The sequence below is a fragment of the Pseudophryne corroboree genome, chromosome 5, assembly GCF_028390025.1.
Source record: "Pseudophryne corroboree isolate aPseCor3 chromosome 5, aPseCor3.hap2, whole genome shotgun sequence".
Classification (NCBI taxonomy): Eukaryota; Metazoa; Chordata; class Amphibia; order Anura; family Myobatrachidae; genus Pseudophryne; species Pseudophryne corroboree.
Window position 1 is genome coordinate 688,296,332 of NC_086448.1, and position 26,542 is coordinate 688,322,873.

The 26,542-nt window shown below is 45.9% G+C and overlaps 1 long non-coding RNA gene across 2 annotated transcripts in view; it reads right to left on the minus strand.

Moving 5' to 3' along the window:
- The window catches only part of LOC134929331 (uncharacterized), a 195,377-nt gene that overhangs the window by 103,311 nt on the left and 65,524 nt on the right, over window positions 1-26,542 (minus strand). The window contains exon 2 of one of the 2 annotated variants that reach the window (XR_010178480.1): window positions 15,247-15,362. The exons of the other annotated variant lie outside the window; for it this stretch is intronic. This is a non-coding gene — a long non-coding RNA (uncharacterized LOC134929331). The remainder of the gene's footprint in view (window positions 1-15,246; window positions 15,363-26,542) is intronic. 2 annotated transcript variants of the gene reach the window in all.

Consider the following 26,542-nt stretch of genomic DNA (forward strand, 5'->3'; position numbering starts at 1 on the left):
CGCGGGTGGGGGAGGGGTGGTTGCGGGAGTGCCGCTGGTGGGGTAGGGTCTGGTGAGGTGGTGCTACAGGTGGTGGAGGGGTCCAGAGCCACCGCTGGTGTGGGGGTGCCTTGTGTGGTGGAGGGGCGGGTGCTGTGGTGCGGTGGGAGGGGCAGGTACGGGGGTGCTGTGGGTGGTGGAGGTGGGAGTGTAGGGGCTCCGCGGATGGGGCCCAAAGGTTCTGCGAGTGGAGCTAAGGGCTGCTGGGTGCTGTCGCTTATTTAGTGCATCTACTTCCTTGTAATTTGGCGCGTTTGGACACCGGCGCTAACAATAGTGACTGGCTGGCAGAACTGACTGACTCGCTGAATCAATGTAAAAGGTGAGAGTGCTGTGCAGTATCAGTGACACTGCACACCCACTGCACAGCACAGCACTGTCACCTTTAACAATGATTCAGTGTTCAGACATTACCCTCCGCGAAATAACCCACTCTATATGTTACATTAGCCATTTCGGGGCTTCCAGGCTGGCAGCCTAGGTGCTGTGTTGCGGAGTCAGGACCTCTGGGGATCTGGGCGCGGCTGTGGTGGGGAGGTACTTCTGTGACATTACACACAGAGGAGACTCCGAGACTCAGAGAGTATGCGGCGCAGGGAGGGCTATGAAAGCCTTCTGCTGCACAGCTTCATACAAATCTATGTCGGTGGCCGCAGCAGCTTTTATTCCATCTGCGCCGCGGCTAGAGAGTGGGGATTGTTGATGCCGGAGGGGGCAGGTGGACTGGCAGCAGGACATTGGCCCTCATTCCGAGTTGATCACTAGCTGCCGTTGTTCGCTGTGTAACGATCATTTATAAAAACTGCAAAACTACGCATGTACTGCTTCTAGCGACGATTCCATTTGCACAGCCGAATGCAAGGAGATTGACTGGACGAGGGCGTACATGGGTGTCAACTGACCGTTTTCTGGGAGTGTTTGGAAAAATGCAGGCATGGCCAGACGTTTGCAGGGCGGGTATCTGACGTCAATTCCGGGACCTTCATCGCAGCAATCATCACACAGAATAAGTAACTACAGGGCTGGTCTTGTTCTGCACAAAATGTTTTTGTACCGCTCGGCTACACAGGCGTTCGCACTCTTGCAAAGCGAAAATACACTCCCCCGTGGGTGGCGAGTATGTGTTTGCATGGCTGCTAAAAGTAGCTAGCGAGCGATCAACTCGGAATGAGGGCCATAGGATGCTGCAGTAAAAGGATTTTTTTCCCCTATCTACAGCACAGAGACTTGCTGCAGATGCAGTGGCACACCCTCCAACTATACTTTTTTGGCAGGTACAGTACCTTTTTTTTATGGTCTGTACCGATTTTTGGCTCTCCAAACTTCCATTGAAGGTATAGGAAATGGGGCGTGGCCACGCCACTTTACCCGTGGCCACGTCCCCTTTTCAAATTTGTACCGATTTTTATGTGTAAACTGTTGAAGGGTATGTTGCTGCAGATGCAGTCGGCCTATTTTGGGGTGTGGGCCTGGAACTGCAGCTCCATTAGCCCCAGGGCCGTCTTATGAGCAATGTAGGCCCCTGGGCACAGCAATGCACTGGGCCCCCTACCCATCCTTCAGTGGTAGGGGTGGGGGGTGCTATCAGCGGCAGCTTTGATGTGCCACAGTTGGTAGGGGGTGTTCTATCTTCTGCCCAGCATGTAGGACCTGGAGCAGTAATTTCTGCTAATTACTCCTTTACTGCATTTGGATGAATGAAGGGGCCCTGGTACATGACTTCCAGGGTGGTAGGGGGTGCTTAATACGTAGGGTAAAGGTGGATAGTGGAGTGGGCTTATTTTTCCGGTGGGAGGGTGGCTTGCTTGACTGCAGATATCTGAAGTTCCTAAAAATAGATTTCTTAGCTTTAAATGGGATAAAAACTAGAGTCCTACCTTTCGGGAGGTACTGAGGACACCTTTCAGGAGGTACTGGGGACTCGGGGAACAGAGTTCAGGAGCCAGAGCAATCCACCAACAAAAATATAAAACTGCATATCAGACATGTGGAGCTGGAGCAGGGACCAGCTACTTCAAGACTGATATCTCTGGATCTGGGCATAGTAGAGATAAGCTGCCAGTGTCCACCAAAAGGGAGGAGTCCCAGCTTTTGGAGAATACCCTCAGAAATACTCTAAGTCATACAGAACCTCAGATATCTGGCAGCGAAGAGCGATTAACAAGCTTTGACGGGGACCACTGCTTTGAAGTCGGATTTCTCCGGTTCCCTAGGGCCGATTTTCAAAAATCCAGTACCCCTGGAAAGAGGCGACCCTCAGCTATCATCCTAGGGCCCTTTTACTCTTGGGGCCCTTGGGCAAGAGCCCATTGAGCCCATATGAAAAGACGTCCCTGATTAGCCCCATTGTTAATCCTGCTCTGGGAACACACAGCAGCCAAAGGGCAGAGTCTCCCATTAGATGTAACCTGTGTGGGAGGGTGTTTCTCAAACAATCAGCTGTGAACTGGGTGTGTTAAACCTGCTGCTAACCCAATGAGAGCTCCTAGCCATGCCCAGCATTATCCACACAGTCACGGAGTGACAGATCTGGGCTATTATATAGGAGATATATAATTTCACATGTTGACCGTCTGAGAATGTTGACATGTTGCCTGTAGACACTTTAATAATGTTGACATTTAATAATGTTGATGTTATGAATATGACATACATGCATAGGTTTAATTTAGCAGTGGATTCATTTGCTGATAAAGGTGCATGTATAAAGCGTATGTACTGTAGGTCAATACTTTCAATTGGACAAATTATAAGATTTTTATGTAGAGGGAGAAAGGGGATATGGGAAACTTGAGCACAGGTGGTGAAATATGATATGACACTGAATGAATTGGAAAAAACCACAGTAGTTTAGAATTTAATCCTTCATTGAAGGATACTATAGCAGTAACTCATGTGGAGGTGCACCCCTGAGAGTGAACACTAGTATACCAAAAAAGAAGAGGAAAAGACTCTCGTTTTTTGGGGGGCACTCATTGAAAAATATTGCATAAAATCTAACTTTTATTAATTACCATTAAAAGCTGTTGCCACCAACCAGGACTGGGACAAAAACATACACACATAAATACAAAAATGACAAAACAATAGAAAACATTTTTATAGTGGATACTCGATACCAAGAAATTATTTACTAATATAAGGCTTACTGGTTTTTCCTCTTCTTTTTTGGTATACAAATTATAAGATGCAAGCAGTGTCGGACTGGGGCATTTAGGGCCCACCGGTGGAATGCAGTGGTAGGGGCCCATGTTTAGGGGTGTGGCCTGCCACATCATTGGTTTGAGTAACCATTAGAGAGTGCAACATCTGGTCCTCTTCATAAATATATACAGCAGATTCAGCTGCTGCATGCATGATAATGTACCAGATTAATAACAGATTAATAACAGAAATTCACTGTAGAAAATACACCATAGTCCAGTATAAGGTAACACATGTATTATGTATAATCAGAGCCAGCCCTAACCAATATGACGCCCTTGGCAAGATTTTGGCTGGTGCCCCCTAGCACCACCGTTGGTTCCGCCTCTGACCTTGCACCTCTTTCCCAGCACCATCACCCCTCACCCATAGCAGTCCCTATATTGGTGTTTGTACCCCCTATATTTTAAATAGGAACAGTTCGCACATTTGGCGCACAGCCCAAAAAGGGGTGTGTTTTTGCTGGCAAAAGGCATGGCCACACAATAGTAACCCCAATTCCAATTACGCCACACAGTACTGCAACTTTATTCACATTTTATCATGCGATAGTGTCCATAATTCATATTGCATCCCACAGTAGTATCACTTTAACTTATAAACATTACTCCTCACAGTAGAGCCCCTTATTCACATTACATCACACTGAATAGCTCCTTATTCACATTACACCACACCCTATTGCTCTTTATTCACATTAGACGACACAGTAGTGCCCTTTCTATACGTAAAGCCACATAGTAGAGCACCTTATACACATAATGCCACACATTAGTAATGCATTTATACACAATTCCACACAGTAATGTCCCTTACACATATGAGACACATTAATGTCCTTATAAACATAATGCACCTTACACATTATGACAACCTTTATTAATGCCCTTTTACACATAATGTCCCTTACACATATGCCGCACATTATTAATGCCCTTATACACATAATGACACACATAGTGTCCCCTACACATTTGCTGCACATTATTAGTGCCCCTATAAGCATAATGACACACATACAGTAGTACCCTGTTACACATATGCCGCACATTATTAATGCCCTTATACACATAATGACACACATAGTGCCCCTTTACACATATGTTGCACATTATTAATGCATTTTTACATGACACACATAATGCTCCTTACACATATTCTGAACACTACTGCACAACCAACCCACTCACATGTACACAGCACTCACACTTCCACTAACACTGTGACCTCTGCCTCTGCTTGGATACAGATGTGTCCTCACAAATCTTGCATCAATGCTAACGTCGGGCACCTTTTTTTTTATGAAAATGCATCTTATTTTCATTGCTATGTGGCTAGGATGCACAAGCAGCTTTTGCTGATTAAACTGATATGCAGCATGCCTATATACTGTGTGAGACTGTGGCTGTATCTCCATATGAAATGCTACACACAGAATATAATCATGCTGCATATCATTTTAATCAGCAGAAGCTGCTGATGCCCCTAGGCATATCAAATGCCCTAGGCAATTGCCTAGTTTGCCTATGCATATGGCCGGCTCTGTGTATAATTCAAGTGCACAGTCTGGAACCTGATCCTTAGAGCAGGTGGTCTGCCCCCAGGCAGTGGGGCCCACCGGTCGCTTTCCCTGTACCCCTGTGGGCCAGTCCAAGCCTGGATGCAGTATGTATTCTTATGCCCCACAATGACATAAGGCTAGTGTAGCGTTAGCATTGAGATGTGCTTTATTATAATAGTAAAACATGTAAGTTGTTACCTCCACTGGGGCAGGAACTAATGTGAATGGCCAAATATTCTTTGTAAAGCACAGCAGCATATGTGTGCGCTGTATAAATAACTGGTAGTAACAATAAATTGTATAAGTCACCCATGCCTTTATTATGACGCACTTAACATTAACACTTAGCTAGCTTATCACTATGAAATAACCACACGGACACCAACTGCTAGATTTAAAAGGTCAAACTGGTATTTATTGTTCGATGACCTGTCATTTAAGCTAAATATTGGAGGATGGCGAGAAAAGGCGCTACCAACTCACCAGCACCAGTCAACTATAATAAACCAATAAAACTAGGAGGGGACTCACAACCTCCTCCTTAAACATAACCCGCACTGCGCAGGACTCACCCCCCTTACTCTAGCAGAGCCTTGGACAAACCCGCACGGGAACATCCGTAGTCCACCCGCAAGGGGAGGGCACACTCGCTGTTCTATCAAAAGGGGGTGCCCCACAGTGACCACTTATGTAACTTTTGACCGCTGGCTGGTAGCGACTTTCCGCCACAACAAGGATTTTCGACAGCAAAACCTGCAGACCGCCATCCAACCAAACCAAAGGAAAAAACTCAACCCAACAAAACTTGAAAGATATTTTCTAAGAACACACCAATACCCGTGGGGGAAAGGTGCACCCCGACCTCCCTATAAAACTGCACCTTGCGAAGAACTAAAAACGGGTGCTTAACAACCAACCCCCTATAACCTGCACATACACTGACACTGTAGAATTAACTTTCTTCCTATCTTTTCCAATTGCAGAAAAACGAATAGCACACCGCCATTGGAAACGGGGCACTATATCAGAAAAGCAACCAAGTCCGCCTTGACACTCAGAATGAGGTCGATGCCTCTGACTCGACCCATATCATTCCCCCCGATGTGAATAAAATCCAGCCAGGCCTCCCCCACCTTCGGTCGTGGCGAAACAGCCGACTAAAAAACCTCTAACCCAACCATCTGACTACCTTGTCCGCAAAGACTTCAACCGTTCGCCCCGCCATAGGATGCCTCCCAAGCCGCTGTAAAGGAAAATTCCTACCGTCAGCAACATAACGAAAATATGCATAATAAAGAACCCAAGTGAAGGAGAAAACTCAAAAAACCTCCCGTGAACCGTGAGTGAAAAGCCAATTGTAATTCGGCCCCCTCGGAGGAAAATGTAAAAATTCACTTCACACCCTCCATTCCTGAACGCTGGCCGTTCAAGAACCGACGGGTAAAAATGCGTTTTTGGGTTCGCGCAACCTGCGCAACAAATCACAACTTAACATCTGAACTTCCCAACAGCCAGGTCGCAAAACCTGCCAACTGAAACCGGGCTTCCGCGACCCCAGCCGGCGTCCTACCCGCATAGGCAGAACCCACTCACCGCGGACAGCGTTCAGGACTGCCGCCACCAGGCCACATCGGCCACCAGCGAAACGAGGCAACAGGCCACCGTAACTCCTAGTCAACGAGCTTCCACAGGAAGGGCAGAACCGGTAAACCCCCCTCTGCCGCCTCCGTAACCAGCTCCTGAAACTTACCAAACTCCAAACGGGACAGCGCATCAGCGATTCTATTGCCAACCCCTGGGACATGCGCAGCCGCTAAATGCATATTATGCCTCAGGTATTTTAGCACTAACAAACGCAACAGGCGCAAAGCTTGCGGATAGGACGAACTTTGGTTATTAACAGCGTGTACGCCACCCAGATTGCTGCAGCAGAACATAATACTCCGATCCGACAATCTGGGTGACCACAACTCCACAGCCACCATCAACGGGAATAATTCCAAAAGAACCAAGTTCTTTGTGAACCGCTGGAAACCCATGACAACGGCCAAGGGGCGGCGCCCCACTCCCTCCTGAAAAAAGCCCCAAATCCCGTATCGCCGGCAGCATCATTAAACAGCTGCAAAGCGGCGTTGGAACAGCGCTCCGCTGGCCCTAACACCTCCCGGTTAAAGGAAACCAAAAATGTGGACCCGATTTGCAAATCTTCCCTAATTTTGCGTGAAATATACACCGTATGGTGAGGCTTGCGAACCCCTGCCATAGACCTCTCAAGTCTACGGCAGAACACGCGCCCCATGGGTATGATCCTGCACGCAAAGTTGAAAGACCCCAGTAATGACTGCACTCGTTGTAACCTGACCCTACGGCTAAAAAAGGCATTGCTCTATAAGGCCCCGCAATTTGTGCACCCTATCGGCGGGAAGCCGGCAGCAACCGGCCTCCGCATCGATTTCAATGCCCAAATAACTGAGGCAAACCGTGGGCACCTCGGTCTTACCCGGGGCCACGGGCACCCCCAGCCGGCCGAACAAACGCTGCCAAACCCAGGACATCCCCGCAAACCGGACTGTCCCTCGGACCCACAAAGAGAAAATCGTCCAATTTGTGGGCAACCCCCGGGTGACCGGAGGCAGACACCACGCACCAACGCAAAAAAGAACTGAACTTCTCAAAATAGGCACAAGAAACAGAATAACCCATCAGCAAGCACCGGTCAACATAGAATCCCCCCCCCCCCCTAACCGACAACTGAGGAAACGAAGGGAATCGGGGTGAATGGGCAGCAGGCGGAAAGCAGACTCAATGTCCAGCTTGGCCAGGAGGGCGCCGAGGCCCGCCGGTTTGACCACCCGAAGGGCTTCGTCATAGGATTGGTACCGCACCCTGCAAGATTCTGCCGACGAGAGACCACTGAAGGGAAATCGCGCGCGGACTTCAAATTGCGCCTGGAGACCACGAGGACTGAATCTGGAATGGGGAGCCTGAAACCGTGACGGACACCGTCCTACAAAAACAGCCCGGAAGTGAGGTCGGGGTAAGCACCCAACCACTTGGTCCATTCCGGGATGTTAATGGGGGAAAAACGCCTTACTTTCCACCTCCAAGCACCCCGGCAGCCTCCGAGGGCCGGGACCCGGGAGTGGAATTGCAATGCTTGGCCGGGTGTCCCCCGCTGCCCACCTTGCAGGAGTGGCGAAAACGGCAGTTCGAAAACCCGGGAACACTTGCCAACATTGAAAGCGAAGCATTTCCTTTTGTTCCCTAGAGTCGGGCTCGGCCGAACACCCAAACCCGCTTTACCGCCTTGGGACTCTGGGAGGGGCCTATTATGTTGCGTGACCACCAGCCACACTTCAACGTCCCCGAAACCCAAGGGCAGCGCAGGGTTACCATCCTGGTTGCGATGGAATTTCTCGTCGCAATCCCGCCCCGCGCAACCCTTGGAGGTCAAGCACATCTCGTGCACCAGGGATAAATATTTGACCGTATTATGATACCCGCCTCGTCTCGGCGTAGCACGCCGTAAATACTAAAAAACCCTCGGAGCCACTGATGAAAATTGCGAAATGCATTTTCACCAATGCCCCCGGCTTTCCTAGCCTTATCGAAAGCCCTCCGCATGTCATCCGTAAGGGTGAAACATGTCTACATATTTACCCTACCTAATTCTCTCCCTCATCCGCTTACGCAAACCCCTGGTAACCGCAGTGTTTGCGCAGTGCACCCTTTCCGTAAAAAACGCGGAGGGTCCGACGCGAACGTCGAACCCTTGCCCTTCACCTTCCTATCTTTCGTGAGTATGCGATGCGCAATGAGCCTGGCTAATTTACGCAGGCGCCTAGGGGACCCGGAAAACATCATCAAAAGAAGAGCTGGAAGAAGAGCTATAGAAGAAGAAGAAGGATTAAATATCTCACCAGTTCGAGCAGGACCTCCCACCTCTTCGGACGTGGCGGCGGGGCCGGGCAGCCCGTCTTCAGGGACCCGAGATCCCCCCAGCTTTGCCTGTTCGCACCTGCTCGCTCTGTGCTGCCAATCCTATCTGCGTTGCACTGTACGCTGCTACAGCCCTGGCTCCAGACGATCCTCCCGGGGGAGAGACCCCCCTTAACACATCGACACCTGACGGGGAGACAACAGGGGGGAGCGGAGGTACAAAAGCGGCAGCCGCCGGAAGGGGACCAGAAGGCAAATGGAGGGGGGGAAACAGAAAGATGGGGGGGCTGGGGAAAAAAAGTTGGGGGCAGGCGCGGCCAACGATTCCGCGCGCCCCGGGCCCACGGCCGCCCAAATGAGGGAGGCCCGATGGCCAGGGCGGCAAAACCTGGGTGCAAAGCGAACGGCGCCAGTGGAAACATCCCTGACCAATAATGCGTCTGCGTAAGACCCCTGGAAAGGGGCCTAACCCCAGACCCGTCGGGACGGGCCAAGAGGGTACTGAGCCCTGCGGATGCGCAAACGCCGGCGGCAAATAAGGGCGTTTAGGGAGGTCATGCCCGGGAATTGTAGCGCACCCGGCCCGGCCACCGACACCGACGCAGCCGGCAGGATACCCGTGGGAAGCCTGAGACCCACCGCCCGTTGCCGGTAACGAAGCGGCCCTGGCATTGTGGACTGACCCCATCTGCTGTATCATTAGCCGGCCAGCAGATGGCGTCACATCGCCGTGCCACAGGCCACCGCCCGGTGGCAGCAGGATCTCGACACCGGGAGCGCACCCGGATGGATCCCAGCTACCTGCCCGTCCATCCCCGCTGCCGCCGCCCCCACGCTCACCACAGAAGCGGGAACCAGGGGAACGGCGGGGGGAAAAGAGGTACCGACCCCACCCCCATGTGCGCCCGAAATTGCTGCCCGTGAGACTAACCCTCCACCAGACAGGCACCCGCCGGGGAACTGCCTGGGGAGAGCCCCGCATTACCGCGTCACTGTACCCCTTCAGCGGGTCACGTGACCCACTCGATGCAGCCGCGAGGAGGGAGGACGGAAAGACCAGGGAGGCCGGAGACCCGTCACGCGCGGCACTACTACCCCGCTGCCGGGGAGACACCACCGCCCGGGGAGAGCAGCAACCGCTCTCCTGCGGCGGAAACAGCGGGAGGGGGAACCACCCGTGGCTGGCGGTAACCAGCCGCCGTGAGCGGGCGGGCAGCCTCCACAAGGCGCCGGGGAGGGGGGCGCTGATCTTCACGGACGGGGATTGTGCAAAGGGGGGAAACAGTGAGGGCACAGCACAATTAATGCAGGTGAAGGGAAAGAGAACGTGACAGGGAATACAAAGAAATCAATGTAATGCAAATGACACTCCTTACTGCATCCGAAGAAACTGCTAAGAGGAAGATGGCTGCCTACACCCAGGCCTATATACCCCTGTATATACTCCTCCTACCTACACCTGATAGGTACCCTGCATCACCTGACCCCAACTGTCTATCACTAAGGCTAGCCCTGCCTACCTTAGCCAAATGTCATAAAAATTCCGGGTGCTTATGTGGCTTCGAGCCTATGCGGATCTCTGCCTGCTTTATCCTCTTTGTACACAAGTGTCTCATACGCAAGAGTGTGCAATCATCTTCACAGTTATTAATAAAAGTTTCTTTAACATTTTAATAAAATAAATAAAATCCAATACATTTACATTAAAATTAAATTAAATTCATATAAATTAAATTACTGTACATTTAACAAAAATAGATGTTGTTTTCCCTTTTAAACAATCAAATTGCAGTCTTTTAAACAGGACATGCACAGTTTAATAAAAACATAATTTCAGCTAAAGGCAGAGACGTAACAAGGGTTTTAGGACCCTAGGGCAAGATTATAAATGGCGCCCCCCCCCCCCCCTCCCCAAGGATTCATAAACTATGCGTGCACGCCTTAGGTGCGCGTGGAAGAAAATGGGTGTGGTCATGCACCAGAGGGGACATGGTCATGCACCAGAAGGGGCATGGCCACTGAAAATGGGGCATGCCGACATGACACGTTACAATTAGAGATGAGCGCCTGAAATTTTTCGGGTTTTGTGTTTTGGTTTTGGGTTCGGTTCCGCGGCCGTGTTTTGGGTTCGACCGCGTTTTGGAAAAACCTCACCGAATTTTTTTTGTCGGATTCGGGTGTGTTTTGGATTCGGGTGGTTTTTTCAAAAAACCCTAAAAAACATCTTAAAACATTGAATTTGGGGTTCATTTTGATCCCATAGTATTAATAACCTCAATAACCATAATTAACACTCATTTTCAGTCTATTCTGAACACCTTACACCTCACAATATTATTTTTAGTCCTAAAATTTGCACCGAGGTCGCTGGATGACTAAGCTCAGCGACCCTCGTGGCCGACACAAACACCGGGCCCATCTAGGAGTGGCACTGCAGTGTCACGCAGGATGTCCCTTCCAAAAAACCCTCCCCAAACAGCACATGACGCAAAGAAAAAAAGAGGCGCAATGAGGTAGCTGTGTGAGTAAGATTAGCGACCCTAGTGGCCGACACAAACACCGGGCCCATCTAGGAGTGGCACTGCAGTGTCACGCAGGATGTCCCTTCCAAAAAACCCTCCCCAAACAGCACATGACGCAAAGAAAAAAAGAGGCGCAATGAGGTTGCTGTGTGAGTAAGATTAGCGACCCTAGTGGCCGACACAAACACCGGGCCCATCTAGGAGTGGCACTGCAGTGTCACGCAGGATGTCCCTTCCAAAAAACCCTCCCCAAACAGCACATGACGCAAAGAAAAAAAGAGGCGCAATGAGGTAGCTGACTGTGTGAGAAAGATAAGCGATCCTAGTGGCCGACACAAACACCGGGCCCATCTAGGAGTGGCACTGCAGTGTCACGCAGGATGTCCCTTCCAAAAAACCCTCCCCAAACAGCACATGACGCAAAGAAAAAAAGAGGCGCAATGAGGTAGCTGTGTGAGTAAGATTAGCGACCCTAGTGGCCGACACAAACACCTGGCCCATCTAGGAGTGGCACTGCAGTGTCACGCAGGATGTCCCTTCCAAAAAACCCTCCCCAAACAGCACATGACGCAAAGAAAAAAAGAGGCGCAATGAGGTAGCTGACTGTGTGAGAAAGATAAGCGACCCTAGTGGCCGACACAAACACCGGGCCCATCTAGGAGTGGCACTGCAGTGTCACGCAGGATGTCCCTTCCAAAAAACCCTCCCCAAACAGCACATGACGCAAAGAAAAAAAGAGGCGCAATGAGGTAGCTGACTGTGTGAGAAAGATAAGCGACCCTAGTGGCCGACACAAACACCGGGCCCATCTAGGAGTGGCACTGCAGTGTCACGCAGGATGTCCCTTCCAAAAAACCCTCCCCAAACAGCACATGACGCAAAGAAAAATAAAAGAAAAAAGAGGTGCAAGATGGAATTGTCCTTGGGCCCTTCCCACCCACCCTTATGTTGTATAAACAAAACAGGACATGCACACTTTAACCAACCCATCATTTCAGTGACAGGGTCTGCCACACGACTGTGACTGAAATGACGGGTTGGTTTGGACCCCCACCAAAAAAGAAGCAATTAATCTCTCCTTGCACAAACTGGCTCTACAGAGGCAAGATGTCCACCTCATCATCATCCTCCGATATATCACCGTGTACATCCCCCTCCTCACAGATTATCAATTCGTCCCCACTGGAATCCACCATGTCAGCTCCCTGTGTACTTTGTGGAGGCAATTGCTGCTGGTCAATGTCTCCGCGGAGGAATTGATTATAATTCATTTTAATGAACATCATCTTCTCCACATTTTCTGGATGTAACCTCGTACGCCGATTGCTGACAAGGTGAGCGGCGGCACTAAACACTCTTTCGGAGTACACACTTGTGGGAGGGCAACTTAGGTAGAATAAAGCCAGTTTGTGCAAGGGCCTCCAAATTGCCTCTTTTTCCTGCCAGTATAAGTACGGACTGTGTGACGTGCCTACTTGGATGCGGTCACTCATATAATCCTCCACCATTCTATCAATGGTGAGAGAATCATATGCAGTGACAGTAGACGACATGTCCGTAATGGTTGTCAGGTCCTTCAGTCCGGACCAGATGTCAGCATCAGCAGTCGCTCCAGACTGCCCTGCATCACCGCCAGCGGGTGGGCTCGGAATTCGGATTTGGGATTTCGAAGAATGCACAGTTCTTTGCTGTGCTGCTTTTGCCAGCTTGAGTCTTTTCATTTTTCTAGCGAGAGGCTGAGTGCTTCCATCCTCATGTGAAGCTGAACCACTAGCCATGAACATAGGCCAGGGCCTCAGCCGTTCCTTGCCACTCCGTGTGGTAAATGGCATATTGGCAAGTTTACGCTTCTCCTCCGACAATTTTATTTTAGGTTTTGGAGTCCTTTTTTTTCTGATATTTGGTGTTTTGGATTTGACATGCTCTGTACTATGACATTGGGCATCGGCCTTGGCAGACGACGTTGCTGGCATTTCATCGTCTCGGCCATGACTAGTGGCAGCAGCTTCAGCACGAGGTGGAAGTGGATCTTGATCTTTCCCTAATTTTGGAACCTCAACTTTTTTGTTCTCCATATTTTATAGGCAGAACTAAAAGGCACCTCAGGTAAACAATGGAGATGGATGGATTGGATACTAGTATACAATTATGGACGGACTGCCACGGTTAGGTGGTATAAAAAAAACCACGGTTAGGTGGTATATAATACAATTATGGATGGACGGACTGCCTGCCGAGTTCCGACACAGAGGTAGCCACAGCCGTGAACTACCGCACTGTACACTGGTTGATAAAGAGATAGTAGTATACTCGTAACAACTAGTATGACACTATGACGACGGTATAAAGAATGAAAAAAAAACCACGGTTAGGTGGTATATATTATAATAATAATACAATTATGGATGGACGGACTGCCTGCCGACTGCCGACACAGAGGTAGCCACAGCCGTGAACTACCGCACTGTACACTGGTTGATAAAGAGATAGTAGTATACTCGTAACAACTAGTATGACACTATGACGACGGTATAAAGAATGAAAAAAAAACCACGGTTAGGTGGTATATATTATAATAATAATACAATTATGGATGGACGGACTGCCTGCCGACTGCCGACACAGAGGTAGCCACAGCCGTGAACTACCGCACTGTACACTGGTTGATAAAGAGATAGTAGTATACTCGTAACAACTAGTATGACACTATGATGACGGTATAAAGAATGAAAAAAAAACCACGGTTAGGTGGTATATATTATAATAATAATACAATTATGGATGGACGGACTGCCTGCCGACTGCCGACACAGAGGTAGCCACAGCCGTGAACTACCGCACTGTACACTGGTTGATAAAGAGATAGTAGTATACTCGTAACAACTAGTATGACACTATGACGGTATAAAGAATGAAAAAAAAACCACGGTTAGGTGGTATATATTATAATAATAATACAATTATGGATGGACGGACTGCCTGCCGACTGCCGACACAGAGGTAGCCACAGCCGTGAACTACCGCACTGTACACTGGTTGATAAAGAGATAGTAGTATACTCGTAACAAGTATGACACTATGACGACGGTATAAAGAAAGAAAAAAAAATACCACGGTTAGGTGGTATATATTGTAATACAATTATGGATGGACGGACTGCCTGCCGAGTTCCGACTGCCGACACAGAGGTAGCCACAGCCGTGAACTACCGCACTGTACTGTGTCTGCTGCTAATATAGACTGGTTGATAAAGAGATAGTATACAATACATACAACAATATACTACTATACTGGTGGTCAGGCACTGGTCACCACTAGTCACACTGGCAGTGGCACTCCTGCAGCAAAAGTGTGCACTGTTTAATTTTAAATTAATATAATATTATGTACTCCTGGGGGCTCCTGCTATAACAACCTGCAGTGCTCCCCAGTCTCCCCCACAATTATTATAAGCTTTGCCTTTTATACATTGATGTGCAGCACACTGGGCTGAGCTGAGTGCACACAGACTGAGTCACACTGTGTGACTGGCTGCTGCTGTGTATCGTTTTTTTTCAGGCAGAGAACGGATATAGCAGAGAACGGATATATTATATTAAAATAAATAAAAGTTAACTAACAACAACTGCACTGGTCACTGTGGTAAACTCTGTCTGACTCTGCACAATCTCTCTCTCTCTTCTAATCTAATTTCTAATGGAGAGGACGCCAGCCACGTCCTCTCCCTATCAATCTCAATGCACGTGTGAAAATGGCGGCGACGCGCGGCTCCTTATATAGAATCCGAGTCTCGCGAGAATCCGACAGCGTCATGATGACGTTCGGGCGCGCTCGGGTTAACCGAGCAAGGCGGGAGGATCCGAGTCTGCTCGGACCCGTGAAAAAAACATGAAGTTCGTGCGGGTTCGGTTTCAGAGAAACCGAACCCGCTCATCTCTAGTTACAATGGAAACATTCTTTTCAATTGCACATGCACCTTACCTGTATGATGGTTTCTCACAATGTGGAACCTCTGTAGAACTGTATCCTCTAAGGCAGACGGCATCTTCGGTCGGTATTCACTATTCATGTAGGAGATCATATCATCCAAAAGATGCCTGGTTGTGTAGGAATATTAACAAGGTCAGCGATTCCACCAGACTCACATCCTGCCCCCTGCCTCTCTCAGCCACACCATCTCCCCCCCGCGTCTCTCAGTCACACCATCACCTATCCCCTGTGTCATGACTCAGCACACCATCACCTACCCCCGTGTCGTCACTCAGCACACCATCACCTATCCCCTGTGTTGTCTCTCAGCACATCATCAGATTTTAAGTTTCCCAGTGTCTCCCCCCATGTCTTAGTGTATCTCTTTTCCCCCCTTTCTTTTTCTCCCAGTGTCTTGACCCCCCTCCCCCCTTAAGTGTCTCTCTCCCCCCTCTAGTCCTATCAATGCATGGGAAAATGCAGGATTTTTAGGGTGGTTCCAGATATGTGATATATATGTGTATATATATATATATATATATATATATATAAATATATATATATATATATATATATATATATATAGTAATATGGTGGCACTTAGAGACTTGATGAAGTGCAAAAAGGTGCTGTTTATTGAAATAAACAGCAACTTTTTGCGGTTTATCAAGTTTATTGATATTTTGGGGGTCATTACTCCATGGAGGACACCAGAGCAAGTATATACTGCTAATGAGCACAGCTTGGGAGAGAGAGTACACAGAGTCAGTGCAGGGGACAAAGGCCCTCATTCCGAGTTGTTCGCTCATTGACGATTTTCTCTATATTGCGATTAGTCGCTTACTGCGCATGCGCATGGTTCGCAGAGCGCATGCGCTTAGTTATTTTACTCAAAAGTTTGGTATTTTACTCACGGCATTACGAGGATTTTTCTTCGTTCTGGTGATCGGAGTGTGATTGACAGGAAGTGGGTGTTTCTGGGCGGAAACTTGCCGTTTTATGGGTGTGTGTGAAAAAACGCTGCCGTTTCTGGGAAAAACGCGGGAGTGGCTGGAGAAACGGGGGAGTGCCTGGGCGAACGCTGGGTGTGTTTTTGACGTCAAACCAGGAACGAAACTGACTGAACTGATCGCAGTGGCAGAGTAAGTGTCGAGCTACTCAGAAACTGCTAAGAAATTTCTATTCGCAATTTTGCGAGTCTTTCGTTCGCAATTCTGCTAAGCTAAAATACACTCCCAGAGGGCGGCGGCTTAGCGTGTGCAATGCTTCTAAAAGCAGCTAGCGAGCGAACAACTCGGAATGAGGGCCAAAGAGAGAGAGACATAGGAAGAGACAAAGAGAAAGAGAGAGACATGGGGAGGGAGGGAGGAAGGAAGAAAGAGAGAGAGAGAGAGACATAGGGAGGGAGAGAAAGAGACATGGGGAGGGAGAGAGAGAAAGAGAGACAGACATGGTGAGATATAGGGGCCTATTTATTAACATTATTAAAGAAATTACTTTAACCAAGCAAATATATAATTACCACATTACTGAGCAAACTAAAAAACTAGGGGCCAAAGCCTCCGAATTTGTACCGCCTTCTTCATTTTCAGGGATTACGATAATCTCGGATTTAATGCTGGGATGCAAATAAACTGGTTTACAACACAAGATCAAGATTGGATATTTTCCCCTCCACGGAGTCTGGAGACTTGTTTTGTGAAAATCTTGTGGGTTTCTTTTTTTCCATTTTTTAATTGCATTTTTATTTACATATTTTGTGGCAAATGCCTTATTTTCATTTTTCACAGCTCCCACTTACACGCATGTGAGCTAGAGATGAGCGCCTGAAATTTTTCGGGTTTTGTGTTTTGGTTTTGGGTTCGGTTCCGCGGCCGTGTTTTGGGTTCGAACGCGTTTTGGCAAAACCTCACCGAATTTTTTTTGTCGGATTCGGGTGTGTTTTGGATTCGGGTGTTTTTTTCAAAAAACACTAAAAAACAGCTTAAATCATAGAATTTGGGGGTCATTTTGATCCCAAAGTATTATTAACCTCAAAAACCATAATTTCCACTCATTTTCAGTCTATTCTGAATACCTCACACCTCACAATATTATTTTTAGTCCTAAAATTTGCACCGAGGTCGCTGTGTGAGTAAGATAAGCGACCCTAGTGGCCGACACAAACACCGGGCCCATCTAGGAGTGGCACTGCAGTGTCACGCAGGATGTCCCTTCCAAAAAACCCTCCCCAAACAGCACATGACGCAAAGAAAAAAAGAGGCACAATGAGGTAGCTGTGTGAGTAAGATTAGCGACCCTAGTGGCCGACACAAACACCGGGCCCATCTAGGAGTGGCACTGCAGTGTCACGCAGGATGGCCCTTCCAAAAAACCCTCCCCAAACAGCACATGACGCAAAGAAAAAAAGAGGCTTTTTACTGATATTTGGTGTTTTGGATTTGACATGCTCTGTACTATGACATTGGGCATCGGCCTTGGCAGACGACGTTGCTGGCATTTCATCGTCTCGGCCATGACTAGTGGCAGCAGCTTCAGCACGAGGTGGAAGTGGATCTTGATCTTTCCCTAATTTTGGAACCTCAACATTTTTGTTCTCCATATTTTAATAGGCACAACTAAAAGGCACCTCAGGTAAACAATGGAGATGGATGGATTGGATACTAGTATACAATTATGGACGGGCTGCCGAGTGCCGACACAGAGGTAGCCACAGCCGTGAACTACCGCACTGTACTGTGTCTGCTGCTAATATATAGACTGGTTGATAAAGAGATAGTATACTCGTAACTAGTATGTATGTATAAAGAAAGAAAAAAAAAACACGGTTAGGTGGTATATACAATTATGGACGGGCTGCCGAGTGCCGACACAGAGGTAGCCACAGCCGTGAACTACCGCACTGTACTGTGTCTGCTGCTAATATATAGACTGGTTGATAAAGAGATAGTATACTCGTAACTAGTATGTATGTATAAAGAAAGAAAAAAAAACCACGGTTAGGTGGTATATACAATTATGGACGGGCTGCCGAGTGCCGACACAGAGGTAGCCACAGCCGTGAACTACCGCACTGTACTGTGTCTGCTGCTAATATATAGACTGGTTGATAAAGAGATAGTATACTCGTAACTAGTATGTATGTATAAAGAAAGAAAAAAAAACCACGGTTAGGTGGTATATACAATTATGGACGGGCTGCCGAGTGCCGACACAGAGGTAGCCACAGCCGTGAACTACCGCACTGTACTGTGTCTGCTGCTAATATATAGACTGGTTGATAAAGAGATAGTATACTCATAACTAGTATGTATGTATAAAGAAAGAAAAAAAAACCACGGTTAGGTGGTATATACAATTATGGACGGGCTGCCGAGTGCCGACACAGAGGTAGCCACAGCCGTGAACTACCGCACTGTACTGTGTCTGCTGCTAATATAGACTGGTTGATAAAGAGATAGTATACTCGTAACTAGTATGTATGTATAAAGAAAGAAAAAAAAACCACGGTTAGGTGGTATATACAATTATGGACGGGCTGCCGAGTGCCGACACAGAGGTAGCCACAGCCGTGAACTACCGCACTGTACTGTGTCTGCTGCTAATATATAGACTGGTTGATAAAGAGATAGTATACTCGTAACTAGTATGTATGTATAAAGAAAGAAAAAAAAACCACGGTTAGGTGGTATATACAATTATGGACGGGCTGCCGAGTGCCGACACAGAGGTAGCCACAGCCGTGAACTACCGCACTGTACTGTGTCTGCTGCTAATATATAGACTGGTTGATAAAGAGATAGTATACTCGTAACTAGTATGTATGTATAAAGAAAGAAAAAAAAACCACGGTTAGGTGGTATATACAATTATGGACGGGCTGCCGAGTGCCGACACAGAGGTAGCCACAGCCGTGAACTACCGCACTGTACTGTGTCTGCTGCTAATATAGACTGGTTGATAAAGAGATAGTATACTACTAATATTATATACTGGTGGTCAGGTCACTGGTCACTAGTCACACTGGCAGTGGCACTCCTGCAGCAAAAGTGTGCACTGTTTAATTTTAATATAATATTATGTACTCCTGGCTCCTGCTATAACCTATAACTGGCACTGCAGTAGTGCTCCCCAGTCTCCCCCACAATTATAAGCTGTGTGAGCTGAGCAGTCAGACAGATATATAATATATATAGATGATGCAGCACACTGGCCTGAGCCTGAGCAGTGCACACAGATATGGTATGTGATTGACTGAGTCACTGTGTGTATCGCTTTTTTCAGGCAGAGAACGGATATATTAAATAAACTGCACTGTGTGTCTGGTGGTCACTCACTATATAATATATTATGTACTCCTGGCTCCTGCTATAACCTATAACTGGCACTGCAGTAGTGCTCCCCAGTCTCCCCCACAATTATAAGCTGTGTGAGCTGAGCAGTCAGACAGATATATATAATATTATATATAGATAATAGATGATGCAGCACACTGGCCTGAGCCTGAGCAGTGCACACAGATATGGTATGTGACTGAGTCACTGTGTGCTGTGTATCGCTTTTTTCAGGCAGAGAACGGATTATAAATAAAAGTGGTGGTCACTGGTCACTATCAGCAAAACTCTGCACTGTACACTACTGAGTACTCCTAATGCTCCCCAAAATTAGTAAATCAAGTGTCTCTCTAATCTATTCTAATTCTAAACGGAGAGGACGCCAGCCACGTCCTTTTCCTATCAATCTCAATGCACGTGTGAAAATGGCGGCGACGCGCGGCTCCTTATATAGAATCCGAGTCTCGCGATAGAATCCGAGCCTCGCGAGAATCCGACAGCGTCATGATGACGTTCGGGCGCGCTCGGGTTAACCGAGCAAGGCGGGAAGATCCGAGTCGCTCGGACCCGTGAAAAAAAACATGAAGTTCTGGCGGGTTCGGATTCAGAGAAACCGAACCCGCTCATCTCTAATGTGAGCATACCTGTGTGTCCCAGTTACACGCATGTGAGCATACCTGTGTGTCTTGTTTATTTTATGCATATTTTATTTTCAAAATAAAGCAGCCCCTAGATGTTTTAGCAGCCCCTCCTGAGCCCCCACAGCAGCCCCGGATCGGACAAGTTGAGTTCAGGTGGGTTTAGTACAGTTCTAAGCAGGACTGTGCAGTGAATTTTTTGTTATTGAGCCCCTGCCCTAGTGGAGCTTACCACTCTAGTCCAAACTCATTTCTTATTACAAGTAGGACTGTGGGAGAAAGCAATGTAACCTCTGTGCCACCAGGATGCCTCAGCCTGGCAAGCCAGACATCTTCCTGGCTGTAAGCCACCATGAGACTCCATACTGGGCCCTTATTCAGTAACTGTTTGTGCCTCACAGGAGCTCCTGGCCCATCTAGTGCTGCACTGCAATGGAAAGCTGATACAATGCAAGATCACTGAAACTCTGTTCTTCCTACACCGCAAGGTCTTGCGATAACCCTACGCAGCCCTTATATTGTACAATTATTAAGGTGAAAACATTTACAAAATAAAGGAAAATAACCCTGTATAACAAATGCGCATCTTGTCAATAATCCCAAAATGTGGAACATTAATAATAAATCAAAATTAACGTTGACTAATTGGAGCCATTTATTTGAGTCACTAACATGAAATAATTGAGAAGAACCTCTCTATAATGCTGGGTACACAGTGCACACTACAGGATATATCTACTCGAGATGAGCAGGTTCAGACAGGGCACCCCTGGAATTATACGGGAGCACCTCTGGACTTATACTGTAGATAGGCAGCACCCCTGGACTTATACAGAAGATAGGCAACACTCCTGGACTTATACAGCAGTTAGGCAACACCCCTGAACTTACAGAGCATAGGCAGAGTCCCTGGACTGATAAGGCAGAGGGGCAGCACCACTGGAATGATGTGGCAGACAAAGAAAACACGTGCAAGATGGAATTGACCTTGGGCCCTCCCACACACCCTAATGTTGTATAAACAGGACATGCACATTTTAACAAACCAATCATTTTAGTGACAGGGTCTGCCACATGACTGTGGCTGAAATGATTGGTTTGTTTGGGCCCCCACCAAAAAAGAAGCAATTAATCTCTCCTTGCACAAACAGGCTCTACAGAGGCAAGATGTCATCCTCATCCTCTGATTCCTCACCCACTTCAGTGTTTACATCCTCATCCTCACAGAGAAATAATTCCACACTGAAGAGGTGGATTATTTGGTATTTTTCTAAGGCATGACAATGGGCTTTTTAATTCCACGGCCAACAACTGTCTCCACTGGGTGCCTTATTCAAACAAACCACATCACCATCAGACTCCTCATCGTCAACTCCCTCCTCAGCACCAGCTACACCAATATCCTCCTCATCCTGGTGTACTTCTTTAGTGACATCCTCAATCTCAATATCAGCAACTGGGCTGGTGGTGCTACTCCCAGAACATGCAGGGGGTGTGAAAATGGTGGTAGGAGCTTCCTCTTCCCATATTTCCAGTCTTGGGAAGGTCAGGCATAGACATCGCAACCGCGGACACACTTGGACTCTCCTTGGGGGTTTGTGATATCTCTGAACGCACAGTTGTTTTTTTCCTGTGCTTTATCAAGCTTTATTTTTTAATTTTTAAAGAGGGAGGAGGGCTTCCATCCTCATGAGAAGCTGAGCCATCAGTCATGAACATGGGCCAAGGCCTTATCCTTTCCTTGTCACTTCGTGTTGTGAATGGCATTTTGCCAATTTTAAATTTCTTACCAGATAATTTCTTTCTTTTTGGTTATTAATTTTTGCTTTTTGGATTTTACATGCCCTCTATGACATTGGGCATTGGCCTTAGCAGACGATGTTCATGGAATTGCATTGTCATTCATGACTCAGTAGCAGAAGCAGCTACTAGGAACTGGAAGTGGTTCCTGATCTTTCATTATTTTTTCCTCCAAACTTTGTTCTCCATTTCACAGGACAGCACCCCTTTATTATTACAGCACACAGAACAGTGCCCCTTTATTTTCACAGCGCCACTGTATTTTAACAACACCCCTGTATTTTACAGCACAAAACACTGGGACACAGCACCCCGGTATTTTCACAGCACCCCTGTATTTTTACAGCATACAGGACAGGACCAGCACCCCTGTATTTTAACAACACCCATATATTTTTACAGCATACAGGACAGGGCCAGTGTACCTTTTTTAACAACACCCCTGTATTTTTACAGCATACAAGAAAGGGACACAGCACCCATGTATTTTCACAGCACCCCTGTATTTTAACAACACTCCTATTTTTCTCCTGAAGGGTCCACAGGTTATTCACAGGATAACATTGGGATATGATGCATAAAAATTTATGCTAAAACCAGCACTGAAAAGAAGCCGATATTGATTATCGGGGTGAGTTGTGTGGATGAATCAATTCCGTTAGGAGCAATACACATTCATTCCCAAGTAGACAATAATCTCATCTCTCCCTTATGGATAGACACTTACATTCCACTACTATCTCGAGTGCACGTAAAGGTATCTTTAAAATAGGAAATGGTGCTTCACACAGCGTACGCTAAAGAAATACACTTACATGTATATTCTGCCTCGCGTGCACTTCAAGGTATCTTTAAAATCTTCCCCCAAGATCATATGATGTACACAGATCTGCCAGGTGGATGTTAAAAACAATTTAATAGTAAAAAAAAATTTTTATATAGTACTCCCACAACATGTGGCAATACACACCAAAATGCAACACAGTCTCTTTTAAAAACAAAAGCAAAGCAAAAAGCCGGATACCGACTGGAAGTCTATGTATAGAAGGACCTGCACGAGTCCCCGCTGCAGTCGTGGAATCCTCAGTGCCGATGGTAGAAGAGGTCTTGGGTCATTTTGGCGGGACAGTTGGGAGGTATGCGTCTGAACAAGCTGATGGGGAGAGCCATTACACCCGCCTCAACTTTGCTTAAACAGTTCAATAAACATATATAACAAATCAATCAAAATACATTTGAATACATTCTGGCTATCATTCCGAATCCTGGTGTTAAACCATACATATGTTTCTAAGTAAAATGTTCAAGCTTCTCATTAGCAGATCAGAAATTGAATTCAGCTGTAACCTCCCTCATATGTACGTAATACTGGGTATAAATCACCTTTAAGTATCTGTTATTTATAATCAACCAGACAACCTTCATAATATATATAAGTTTTAAACAGCAGGTACCAAATGTGCCGTAATACTTATAATTAAAAGAAACATAATCTCAGCGTCCTTTACAGGTTCCTATGGCGGGACTTTTTTTCTATAGTGTCAGTGGGCTGACGGTGAATGTTCACTATATTCCCATATATATATATATATATATATATATATACTAGCTGGAGTACCCGGTGTTGCCAAGGATTTTAAGAATGATTGTTACAAAAATAAATGTAAATATTAAACACACAGTATAAATAACATTGTAGATAGCTGAATACCCGTGCTTCGCTACGGGATGAGGATGGTAAATTAGAATGAATAGTTGTTCATTAATTTATGTTAGTTGGAGATCTAGTATATAGGCATATCTTGCTTCCCTGATGCACTTTGTTTAGTGGCCAGACTCCTTTTTGGTCCCCCAAGGGACCCTGCTCTTCCCAATATACAACTCTCACTCTGTGGCTTCCTGCTGCCTCCGTTCCCCTCCTCACATCATGTCAGTACCCCAGTGAAATTATCATTTTTTTTACAGTTTCTTATATAGCACAGCACATTATGTATCTCCTGATATTCTCTGTGCTGCTGGGAGACCATGCTACTTCCATTATATAACTCTCATTGTGTGGGTTTGTGCTACCTGCATTCCCCTCCTCACATCCTGTCACTGGCCCTGTCACATGCAGCCCTGTCATCACTGACATATCATGCATGTCCTGATATAGTGTGTGCTGCTGGCCCATCCCTAGGGGTGCAAGTGGTGTGTTACCCCCACAGTGTTTGTTCCCAGAGTGTAAGTCATATGTGTAGCAATGATATTTAAAAGAAAGCTCTGGGAATGTTAAACAAATATATACATGTGATGAATGAGAAATATAAATATAGATATAAAAAGCGGTACCTGTAAAAAAGGAAATAATGTTATTAATATAATGTTTACACTCTTTTGAGTGAATGTGGAAGAGGAGGTGGCCAGCAACACTTTATTTCTACTGAATGTCCGTAATTTCCTACCTTTCCCTGTACGTAACTTCGGTACCGTGGAGAACACTGGTTGTGAGACCGCTGGGTGCCGATTGAAAAGCCGCTGGAAGCCGCTACGAGCACTGCGGCTCTGATGTTGTTCATCCGCGGCTGTTGGTTGTTGGCAGTGCTGGCGGTACTTACGAGTCCCGCTGAGTCCAGGGCTGGCAGCGTTTGCGTGTCCCGCTGTGTCCTAAGAGATGTGCTCCGGCGTGATGTTATTCCCGGTTTAAGTTGCAGCAGATGTTTGATTCTGCTTGTGTTGCGGCTGATGAAAGGGATTTCCTCCTTAGAGTGTAAATGATGATCACCAACGCGTTTCATGCACTTCAATGCACTTTTTCGAGGAGTGAAGTAAAAAAGATTGTTTTTTATTACATTTATTTATATTAAAAGTCCCGGAACTTCCGGGTGGAAATGACCTCATTTTTTGGTGGCAACCATGTGTTTGGTAACTCACTGTTAAAAGATAAAGAAAATTTGTTATAACTGGTACCGCTTATAAATGATTATTATTACTTACTGTTAAAATTGACGTGAATTTTATTACGATTCTTTTTATGAAGAAAGGTTAATTTTTGGTTTTTATATGATTATCCTCTTTGTTTTTTATTTTCGTAGGAAAGGATTGAGTTCAATTTCTATATTTAGACCTCTCGGTGTCATAGTTTTTAAATCAAAGATCCATTTAGTTTCTACCATTTTTAATTCTTCGGAGATGTTTCCCCCTCTCCAATTGGTGTAGATTTTTTTAAATACCAAGAAATTTGTTCCGATTGGATTCTTGTTGTGAACTTCTAGATAATGTTTCGAGACATTATGTGTGGTCAAGCCTTTTTTAATGTTGTTGATATGTTCTGCAAATCTGACTTTAGCTTTTCGTTTTGTCTGTCCCACGTACTGGAGATTGCATGGGCATTGTAAAAGGTAAATTACCCCTTCTGTGTCACAGCTTAATGCTTTATTAATTTGATAACATTTTCCAGTGACTATCGATGAAAAGCTGGTTGTTGTTTTTTTTTTTTTTTGGAGGCCAACTGCAAAGATTAAGACGAAATTGCACAGACGATAACACGTTTCTATAACAAAGTGAACGTTTGAAAAACAACTTTGTGGAAAAAGGGTACTCCAACTTGGACATCCAAAAACATATTGACAAGTTGAAACATACTGACAGAAAAGAACTAATCAAGTACAAAGATAAAAAAGAAAACTCCATCAAATTATCATTTATTACCCAATACAGCAGTAATACAACATTAGTAGAAAAGATGATACGGAAACACTGGCACATATTACAACTAGATGAGACACTGAAACAAATACTACCAGAACATCCAAAAATAATTTATCGACGAGCACAATCTATAAAACAAACAATAACAAAAAGTCATCTACATCAACAAGGCAAAAAAGAACACGATCCCAACAATAAAGGATTCAGACAATGTCTCAATTGCAAGGCATGTGATATAAGTAATAGAACAACAAAAAAAACAACCAGCTTTTCATCGATAGTCACTGGAAAAAGTTATCAAATTAATCAAGCATTAAGCTGTGACACAGAAGGGGTAATTTACCTTTTACAATGCCCATGCAATCTCCAGTACGTGGGACAGACAAAACGAAAAGCTAAAGTCAGATTTGCAGAACATATCAACAACATAAAAAAAGGCTTGACCACACATAATGTCTCGAAACATTATCTAGAAGTTCACAACAAGAATCCAATCGGAACAAATTTCTTGGTATTTAAAAAAATCTACACCAATTGGAGAGGCGGAAACATCTCCGAAGAATTAAAAATGGTAGAAACTAAATGGATCTTTGATTTAAAACTATGACACCGAGAGGTCTAAATATAGAAATTGAACTCAATCCTTTCCTACGAAAATAAAAAACAAAGAGGATAATCATATAAAAAACAAAAATTAACCTTTATTCATAAAAAGAATCGTAATAAAATTCACGTCAATTTTAACAGTAAGTAATAATAATCATTTATAAGCGGTACCAGTTATAACAAATTTTCTTTATCTTTTAACAGTGAGTTACCAAACACATGGTTGCCACCAAAAAATGA